Raw genomic sequence first — 11441 nt, forward strand, 5'->3', positions numbered from 1 at the left:
ATTACATTACACCAAAAACCAGCACTGAGATTGAGAATTTATTTTAACCTACTTAGCTAGTACCTTAATGTGTTTAAGCAGTTTTATTTCTTAATTTATTTATTATACAGTTTATAGAATAACGTACATAACATTAACGATGTTAACTACATTTGGGCGATACCAAAATACATATGTATCCAAAAATATAATGTTAAATTGAAATACTTACAGGATGAAGCTGTTCCCTGAGGCCGGTGAGAGCTGCTCGCGCGCCGCGGTCACAGAAAAGAGCGCGAATCTTCATCGTCTTCTTCTGTGTTTTTACAGCGGTTCGCTTCTGCCACCTTCCGTTTTCTCATTCAGAGTTCATTCATTTTAAAGCTGTCGTCTTCAAAAACTTAAATAACAATTTCCTCCCTGTCTCCTTATTAACCCTATTTATCATAATAATTTCTGTCATTCGTGTCCCAGTCATTACATCAATATTCTAAAATATTACAATATAGAGCTTACCTAAAACTGTATGGCACATAACAAGTTAAAATAATGATTCTATTTATTTAACATTTTTTTACATCATTTTCCAGACAGTTACCAGTATTTTCTTTTATTTTTAGATGTGGGCCACATACGATTAATACGCAGTATTTAATAAAATGCTCTGATCAGTGTAGTGTGCTAACTGCAATGGCAATCGCCTCGCCAGCCAAAGGCAGCCGCAATTGGGCCAGATGCAGCGTGCCGCATTCACGCCGAGACGGCAGGCAGCCGACAGTGCCAATGTGCAGCCAGAATTGGGCCAGATGCTGCATGCCGCATTCACACTGAGATGGCAGCCAGCCGACAGTGCCAAGCCTGAGCCAGAATCGGCCCAGATCTACCTTGCTAGCTCGGAGCCTTAAGTCTGAAAAAAATTTGCAAGTATTGTAGGATCTAGACCAGGTATTTTGATCAGAGTTTGCACTACTGCATGTTTTATATTTTGTGGGACTATACCTGTAAGCAGACTACTGTTTATGATTTTGAGAACTGAAAGTCCTATGATGGAAAAAACCTTTTTAAAAAGTCGAGGAGGGACAGCATCATTTGGAGAGCCTGAGGGCTTTAACTGGACTAATATAATAATATATTATATTATAAATATATAATATAATAAAATAATATGGGACAACTTATTTCTCTGTTTCAACGGCAGAATCCTACAAGTATTTCTGCTCATCTTAATCCTTCCCCTGTTAAAACTGAGCAAAGTCCTTTCTTTGTCAGTAAACCAGAGATGTTTGATGGTTCCCCTAATCAATGCAAGGGTATTTGTTACAGTGTTCTCTTTTTTTTTGCCAATTCTCCTCCTAGTTCAGATCAACAGCGCATTTCATTTTTGGTTTCTCGGTTAACAGACAAGGCGTTAGATTGGGCAATGGCCGTTTGGACTTGCATTCAATTTTTTACGTACGATAAATTTATCCAAGAATTCAAGACTGTGTTTGATCATCCTCATGAGTGACGCTCTTTCGGGGAATTACTTTTACAACTTAAACAGGGTACCCAATCCATTTAATTTTATCCACTCCAAGTTGGTAGAGCAACTCCAGATTCCTGTGGAACATCTGGAGACCCCATTGAGACTGTCAGCTGTGGATGGAGATCCAGTGGGAGAAGGAGTGGTGTCTGTAATCACTAAACCCATTTCTGTGTCCATTAGTGCTCTCCACACAGAGAAGACATGTTTTTTTGTTGTCAACTCCACTGATTATGAAATAATCTCTGGGGTTACCCTGGCTTCAGAGACACAATCCTGTTATCTCCTTGGCAGAGAGGGAGATAATATCCTGGTCAACATATTGTTGCTGCCACTGTCTTGAATTCCCCTCGTTAAAGTTCAGTCCACCACCATAGAGAGTCCAAATACTCTTACCCCTGTTAATATCCCCCCAGAATACAATGATCTTAGAGAAGTGTGCAGTAAAACTAGGGCCACCCAGCTTCCGCACAGTCATATAGAATATGACTGTGCTATAGATCTGATAGAAGGTGCTATTCTACCCAAGTGTCGGGTATATCCCTTAAGGCAGGGTGAGGAGAGAGCTATGGAGGAGTATATCAAGGAAGCTTTAGAACAGGGTTTTATACGACCTTCTACCTCTCCTGTTGCAGCCAGTTTTTTCTTTGTTAAAAAGAGGGATGGGGGGCTTAGACCCTGTATAGACTACTGTGGGCTTAATCAGATATCAAGAACCTACTCTTATCCTTTGTCCCTAGTGCCGGTCGCCTTAGAACAGCTTCGTGGGGCTACCATATTTTCTAAATTAGATTTCTGTAGTGCCTACAACTTAATCCGAATTCGTGAAAGTGATGAGTGGAAAACGGCCTTTATTACCACTCCCCCACTATGAATACACGGTAATGCCTTTTGGGTTGAAAAATTCACCAGCAGTGTTCCAAGCGTTTTTGAATGATGTTTTAAGGTAGATGCTTGGTGTATATGTAATTGCGTATATTGATTATATTCTAATTTACACCCCAGATAGGGAGAGTCACTTGCAACATGTGAGAAATGTGCTTACCCGTCTCCTGGAACATCAGTTGTATGTGAAGGGTAAGAAGTGTGAATTTCATCTCTCTTCTGTCTCATTCTTAGGTTACACAATCAGCCCTGAAGGGATTGTCATGGATGATCATAAAATTGAGGCTATTTTGAACTGGAGATCCTAGGGAGATCTACAGAGATCCTAGGGTTTCTAGGGTTCCTAGGGTTTGCAAATTTCTATCGCCGTTTCATACGAAATTTTAGCAGCAAGGCCTCACCCTTAACTAATCTGCTGAAAGGTAATCCTAAAGATCTGATTTGGAATACGGAAGCTCAGGAGGCATTTGAGAATTTAAAAGAAATGTTTACAACCGCCCCCATTTTAAGACATCCGGACCCCTCTCAGCCCTTTGTTGAGGTAGATGCCTCAGAAGTGGGAGTTGGAGCCATTTTGTCACAAAGGGTTGGTGAACCTAAAAAATTGGATCCCATAGCCTTTTATTCGCATAAAATGTCTTCTGCCGAACGTAATTATGGTATAGGCGACAGGGAACTCTTAGAACAATAGCTCTAGAAGAATGGCGCCATTGGCTAGAGGGGGCATTACACCCTTTTGTGGTGCTCACAGACCACTAAAATTTAGAGTATTTGAAATCGGCTAAAAGACTGAATCCTCGTCAGGCTCGTTGGTCTCTATTTTTCTCTCGTTTTAAATTCTCCATCTCCTATCTCCAGGGCACCCATAATGTCAAGGCTGACGCACTCGAATATACATGCCTTCAGAGTCGGCCACTACTCCCCAACGGGTGTTATCACTGTCGGTTTCGGTTTCCCCTGTTAGATGGGAGATTGATGAGGAGATAGATCAGGAACTTTCCCATAGTCGTATTCCTACTCAATGTCCTAGGGCAGGGGTGTCAAACTAGATCCACGGAGGGCCGTGTGGGTGCAGGTTTTCTTTCCAACCACGCAAAAGCCCCACACTACTGAAAGTCAAGATCTACCGATTAGATCCAATGATTAAAAACAGGTGGAATGAGGTGTGGTTTCTGCGTGTTTGGAAAGAAAACCTGCACCCACACGGCCCTCCGTGGATCTAGTTTGACACCCCTGTCCTAGGGGGAGAAAATTTGTTTGATATAGTTTCAGATAGAGGACCCCAGTTTACCTCTTGAGTGTGGTCAGCATATTTTGAGATGCTAGGAGTGAACGTTAGCCTCACGTCAGGGTATCACCCACAGTCTATTGGTCAGTGTGAACGTATGAACCAAGAGTTGGGAAAGTTTCTAAGAATATATTGTTTTGGGAATCAGGCTGACTGGTCCCAGTTCTTGCCACTGGAAAAATCCAATGTTTTTCTTTACCTTCCTTGACAAACAAATTTCTTGCACTTCTCCAAATGGCCTTTTACCCTCACCAAACAGGAAAAAGTGTTGTTTTATTCTAACTCACTTAGATTTATTCTTTATGATATTATTGATGATTCTAACCCCTTTAAAGCCAGATGTGTTAGACGGCTTTAATAATACTATTATATGCATGGGGGTTTCTTATAGGGTGGTTGGATCACTCTTCTGTCACTTACATTACGTGAGTTCACTAACTGATCACAAAGCAGAATGAATATTTATATAATAAACAAAGAATAATTATTCCCCTAAATATTTGGACTTAACTGCAGCCAGAATAAAATCGTAAAAGACTCATATGGGGAACCCATCCTCCTCGGGTCGACACCAGAGACACAACAGAGCACAGAACAGAAGGAAAAATGAACTAATGACAGATGAATGGGTTATAGTAATGTGAATGTAGAATATTAGTGATATATGAGTCTGAGGAAGGAGGAGGTGATCAGTGATTCTGTGCGAGTTAAAAGTAGGTGCAGAGTTAATTTGAGATAAAACAGCATGGCCAAGCATGATAGTGTAGATGAGACAAGGCCAGGATTTTGTACAGGACACACAGGGTTAGGGGCTGGATCAGGGCAACACATGGAGAGCAGCAGGACATCTCAAAGCATGAGAGAGACAGAAGAAAGAAAAACAGACAAGGGGAAAAAAATAATAATAAAGGGGTTAGCAGGTTCATGAAAAATCAGGGGCAAACTGTCTTGCAAAAAGTTTCCATAGGTCAAACAAGCGAACCCAGCAACAGACAGCTTGTTGGCAGTTACCAGAAAAAAACTAAAAAACTAAAACTGTGGCTATGGTCATTTGATACAGTTAATACAGAACAGTGATACTATGAAAACCAGCTCTAACACCAATAGAGAAGGAGTAAACTGAAAGTGAGTGATGAACCAAAAGCTTGTTTGAAAAGGTAGGTTTTTAACCTAGATTTAAAGATTGAGAATGTGTCTGAGCCCCAAACAGTAACCAGAGGCTATTCCAGAGTTGAGGATCTTTGTGAGAAAATGCTCTTCCTCCTGCAGTGTTTTTCTTAATGCAAGGAACTAAGAGTAGACGGGCGTCCTGTGAACGATGTGTACGTGGCTGAAGCACGGTGGCACAGTAGGTAGTGTCACAGTCACACAGCCCCAGGGACCTGGAGGTTGTGGGTTTGATTCCCACTCCGGGTGACTGTCTGTAAGGAGTTTGGTGTGTTGTCCCTATGTCTGTGTTGGTTTCCTCCAGGTGCTCTGGTTTCCTCCCACAGTCCAAAAAGTAATTTCAAAGACATATATGCTGCAATCAGAACAGTGTCTTTTCTTAGAATGTATATTGTCATCTAAGCAAGACCGTAGGTGTGAGTGTTGCCCTGTGAAGGACTGGCGCCCACTCCAGGGTGTATTCCCAACTTGTGCCCAATGATTCCAGGTAGGCTCTTATAGTGTGATTTCTAATATATCATGGCTGTGGACGGATATCATGGTTTAAAGCAATTTCATATATGATTAGATGGTAATCAGATATGGTCTCGTTTAGCGAGAGATTGGATTGATTCTCTATCTCAATGATCCGTGGTAACACTAGGTCCAATGTGTGTTTGCATTGATGAGTGGGCCCAATAACATTGATTGAACCCTAGCGCATCCACCAATCAATATGTGTCTATAATACTGAGACTTAACTGCTGGTAACTGAGTACTAAATGACTGTGATGGCGACAGAGAGTGTGAATGTTACTCTATAGTTTCATTGATGCATTTAACCTGACTTATCTGACAAGAGTTCAGAGTAGGGCTTCGCAATATTGGGAAAATATTACATTGTGATGATTTTTTTCAGTGATATATATTGCAACATTAAAAAGGGCAGGTAAAGTGCAAGTGTCGTTGCCTAAAAAAGGGGCTCATTTGTGAATTATGAAGGTGGTGTCTAGAAGTGATACAGGAGCTTGAATATCATTAGAAATTAACATTAGTGACAAAATGGGTCACTTAAATTTTATTCACAATTGAAAAAAGAGTTTTAAGCTTCTTAAAACAAAATTATAATGTACAAGTAATGTTTCTGCATTCTGAATCAGCTGTGTTCGTTCGTCTGTTAGAAACTGTGCCACTGTGTGTTGCACAGAGAGCTTTGCTGAGGAGGGAGATTTGTACAGACATTACGGTTTTATTTACACAAAATGAATGGCAGAGTTTTATCTAATAGAGCAAAAAGATATTTGACTTTGAAATGTAGTGAACCTAAAATAAAAAGTCACCCAAAATGGAAATACTTCAGTAATGTACAGAAAAAAGTACTTAAGTACAGTAACAAATAATATTTACTTTGTTACTGTCCACCACTACCATTTTAGCAATGGTTTTCCGACTAGTGACAAAAGATCATTACTTCTCCACTTGCTGTGGCATTTATTTATTTATTATTATTATCAAGGACAGGACAATTTATTTGAAAACAGACATCATGTTAAGTTTTCCGAGGACTCCCATTCATACTTCAACCAGTGACCAATCTGATCACTTGTCTCTGTTAAGACTTGAGCTGCTTAACAGTCTTGATCACTGTTTGCTTACACCATGAGAGACTGCAGAGGTCTGGACGGCAGAAAAGCCAAGCAAGCACATGCATTTTGTCCAAATGGCATTGTCTTGCTTAGATGACAACATACATTCTAAGAACAGACACTGTTCTGATTGCAGCATATATCTGATTGCAGTATATATATGAAATTACTTAAAATGTGGGTACTGATGCATCCAAAACAATGACAACTGTTGGCTTTTGCTGATGACAGTCAGGGAGGCCGCTTTCAGCTTTGGCATAAGGATTTTCTTGCTGTTTTTCCCCAAAACAAGCAGACATGTTTATAGTTAGAGGTTGCATTGTAACGTAAACTCTTATTTTTTTGTACCTCCATGCTTATGGGGCGATATTTATCATAGTAGAATGATGGTTTCTCATCCACAATATTCATGCTGTTTAACAAATTGGGGAGTTTATTCCATGGAACCATGAATTCCCATGTTAATTTGACACTTAAAGAAAATCAACAAATCACGGGTTCATATTTTTTATTGCATTTAATTTATTTTCCGAACATCTCTGGGAACTGGTGTGTAGAAAATTATCCACAAAAGTAAAAAAGAAAAAAAAAAAAGATTTTCATACCTATTCCAAGGATACTCCTGCAACTATATGTCCAAGCTAAGGATGACTAAGGAGTTTTATACCATGTACTTCATTGCAGATTGACACACAATGGCCCCAAACCACAAGAACAATGGATTGCATTGCTCCGTGACTTTTTTCTGTTGCCCTAATGCACAGGTGTAGGGCTAGGAGAGTAAGTGGAATGTGCAGTGATTTTAGCAGTGTATTGAAGTATGGTTCCATGAATAGCAAGTGCCTCCTCCAGTCCCATTTTGCCTCTGCAGCTTGTAATGAGCAATGAGTCACCTCATTGTAGATTGAGTGCATTTTCAGCCCTGCAAGGGGTCAGAAATTTCTCTGACAGATCTCCACTCCCAGAGGATGCAGTGGCTATGTGCAAATCCAATTCCACAGACCAGAAATCAATGTTATAGCCACTAGACTATGAAGGTAGAAAAACAACACACAAGAGAATGAGAATTTGACTGATCCCTTCAGCAGAAATGCTGGATTCTGAAAGGCTTAGTCTGGCTCTTAGAAAGCATATATGTTCTAGGATGGAGGAGTGAGGGGAAAAAATAAAAAATAAAAAAAGTGGCTTAAAATGATCCTTGGGTTTAAAAAAAAAAAATTAAATTCATCTTCTGACTAAGGGCAACAAAGTAAGCTTCTGGTTGGCTGAAGGCAAAGCAATATATTGTTACACTTTCAATTTCATATGCAAAATGGAACCACAAAAAATGTCCAAAAACAGAAGCAATGATAAATAAAGCCAAATAAACATTTAAGAAAAAAAGCACAAAAAAAAGAATAAACTAACAGGACCAAATAAAAACAGCAATAATGTTAAAAACATGGTTCTGGCTTCCAAATGTATACTCCCATAATGCACATTGGTACGGTGTACATTTTGTTTATTCCTCACTGCTTTTTTTAAACGGAAAAGGTGGGAGTAATTTTTTCTTAATATTTTGTCCTTTATGTGCATCAGTTTTATTTTTTTTTTTATTGTTTTTTTTCAGTTGGGATCATTTTTATTCTTCTTGTTCTTGTGTTTTTTTTCCTTTCAGGGAGACCTAAGGATGTGCCAACAAACTAAACAGAAGCACAAACTTATGTATTCCACATTTATGTAGTGCACTTAGTGGCTCTATCACACAGATCCAGGGTCATGGGATTGTTTCTCCATGTTTTGAGCAGTCACAAATCTTTTCAAAAATCATTTCATCACTATGCCCTTTTCATTTATCAGAAAAGAACTCAATTAAAACAGCTCTAAGTAGATGGATTGTTTAGTAAGAACACCATAGCTTATGAAACCGTCATGAAAGGATTACTGAATTAGTCAAATGAAATCAAATTCATAGTTCTGTAGCAGTGCTATCCACTAACATGGGAATGGGCAGGGTTAAAGTTTGTACTGTAAACCCGAAGTGACTAATGCACTCTACCCAACTTAACCCCCTCTTTTAGCTTTACCCAAAAAGCTTGTTTGGTCAGGGGAAAACAGAATTTGCCCAGCAACTCATAGACCAATCCAAATTTCTGTCATAAAATTATTTATTCCAAAAAACATAAAAAAGGAATTTCTCATGAGTTAATTTCAACAATAAAAAATAAAACTGTTTTTCACCTCGACACCAGTCCAGGGGAAGAAGAGCGAAGGAGGAAGCAAAAAGAGGGAAACTCTGGTGCGCCCCAGCAGGTAGTCCTTTAAGCAGCAAGGTCCCAATCTCACGAGCACCGTTCAGTCACGTCCACTCCAGTGGTCTAAAAGACACAAAACAGCCGGCAATAATCAGGAACTACTAAAATGAATAAGAATAGACTGGAGTTTCTAAGCAAGAGGCTAAAACCTATCATTAACGGCTAGCGAACTAATCTTAGCAACTGGAGACACTCAGGCCACAACAATTAAGGCCGCAGTATTCACACCGTTCCGAGGCTGATCTTAACCAGCCCCAGAGTCTGCAGCGTCTCGCCTTTGATGTGGGCGTCCATGCGCTCCCCGTCTCATATCCCCAGTGTCACCATTTCCACTCTCCTTGGTCAGGCAGCTACTTCATTGGTCCTCAAAGGATCACTTGCGACGGCTTGATTTCACAACTTTCTTTAGCCCCTCTGTGACCGCTTGCCTTCCCTTGCTCCTTTTCCACTTTTTTCTTTTTTTTCGCTTCTTTCTGGTCTCCTTCAGTTCCTTTAAAACAAAAGTCTCCTCCTCCCAAAGTTACATCAGCTCATTTCCCTCAGCAACGAACAATATTATTGGTCCTGTCATCAATTTGAGGCAACAGCAGGTGGCAAGTAAAATATAAAAATAACTAATTAAACAAATAAATAAATCCACAACCCACCACAAATAATATAAACACATTGACAAAATAAAGCTTAATTTAAACACCACAAATCACACAAGGTTCACCACAAAAAAAGAAAAAGAAAACCAAACACACAATAATAAATTGTGTCCCCAACATCCCCCCACACTGAAATATTAGCAGCCCCTACTATATAGTATTCACCGGTAGCGCAAAAGTCTAGTTCCAAAGTTTGCCCGAGTGGAACGGCGCAATTGTTCTGAGTGGAACGGCGCAATTGTTCCTCTTCCCTAGGTCTTGCCAGTTCCCCTCTTAAAGTCACCCAAGTACTATAGGGCAAGGGGCCCTCTTGCCCTCCCCCTACACCAGGCTCTGGATTTTATACTTGAGGAGGAGTCTCTACTATGTAGCACTTTCTTAATGTTTACTTGTTTGGAACATACATCATACACCAACCCCATCTCTCCCACTAGTTTCACTATTACATAGGGACTGAGATTCCACCACCTACAAAGATTTCCCTTCCCTTGCCTGTGTCTCTCTCTAATCAGGACCCTTTGACCGGGTAATAGTGGACTAGTTAGAGCCGATAGATTATATACCCTAGTCATCTGTCCTGCGAACTCATCCATTCTCTATTTTGCCTGTGCATAAGCCCATATCAATTTCTGGTGGTGATCTTGCACCCGCCCGTGCCAATCCCATTTAAGCTGGACCTCAGCTACTCCCAACCCTACATCTATTGGGGTTCTCATTACCCTCCCAAACATCAAAAAAGAAGGTCAATATCCTGTGGCACGATGTACCGTACTATTATAGGCCTGCATCGGTTCTGGAAGAAACTCGGGCCAGGGACCTTGCTTTTCCTCCTCAAGTCTGCGTAACAGATACAAAACTGTCTGGCTCATTCTCTCTACTCTAGCATTTCCAGCAGGATGGTAGGGGGTTGTTCTGCTCCTAGAAACCCCATACAACTCACAAAGATGCCTAAAAAGGTCTGCTTCAAAATTGGGACCCTGAAAAGAATGGAACCTTAATGGACAACCAAAAACCTGAATCACCTGCGACCATAAAGCACGGACAGTATTGAGAGCAGTCTGATCCCTAGTGGGGATTGCCCAAGCATACTGTGTGAACATATCTATCGCTACCAAAATTTTGGGGTAAGTGTCAGTGGGCCTGCCCAAGGAAAGGAAATCTAGCGCAATAATTTCTGAAGGAAAAGACACAGGAATCGGCTTCAAAGGAGCTTTATTCTCACCCCTACTCTTCTGTAGGCCACAGGGGACACACCCAGAGTGGAACTTATGCACTTCTTCCTCCATTCGGGGCCAATAAATATTGCATCGAAGATGAAGAACCGTCTTGTCCACCCCAGGATGACCAGCAGCTTCATGATAGCACCTCCAAACCCATTCCTTGTGTAGAGCTGGACACACAATCTGAAAGTGCAACTCATTTGTTTGAGGGTCAGTGATTACCTGTATAAAACACCATCGTTACACTGTAACTTAGGTCTCTGCCGGAGCAACCGCTGAATGGTCTCTGTCAACTCTTTCCGCTCTACAGTCCTAGGAGTATTGCCTGTCTCCACCACCTCCTCCCCATCACAGTGCAAGGAGTCCTCAACGAGTGGGGGTTGAACCGTCGACTCACACACTGCTGCCACTTCACTCTGTCTAAATGGGACAAACAGAAACCTGGACAGAGCATCAGCATTATTGTTCTCCTGGCCAGCCCGATATTTGACCTGAAAGTCAAAACTTGCCAGCTGTGCCACCCATCTTTGTTCCGTTGCTCCTAGCTTTGCTGTCTGCAAGACTGCTAAAGGGTTATTGTCAGTCATAATTGTAAACTTAGCTCCCATCAAATAATCCCTGAATTTTGGGTAACAGCCCACTTGAGTGCCAATAGTTCCAGCTTAAAAGAGCTATAATTAGCATCATTTCGCTCATTTGGGTGAAGACTCCGGCTCGCATATGCGATGACACATCCTTGTCCCTCTTGAACTTGGGATAACACCGCTCCTAATTCTTGATTACTAGCATCTGTGTACAGGATGAAAGGTTG

The sequence above is a fragment of the Hoplias malabaricus genome, chromosome 9 (assembly GCF_029633855.1).
Source record: "Hoplias malabaricus isolate fHopMal1 chromosome 9, fHopMal1.hap1, whole genome shotgun sequence".
NCBI lineage: Eukaryota > Metazoa > Chordata > Actinopteri > Characiformes > Erythrinidae > Hoplias > Hoplias malabaricus.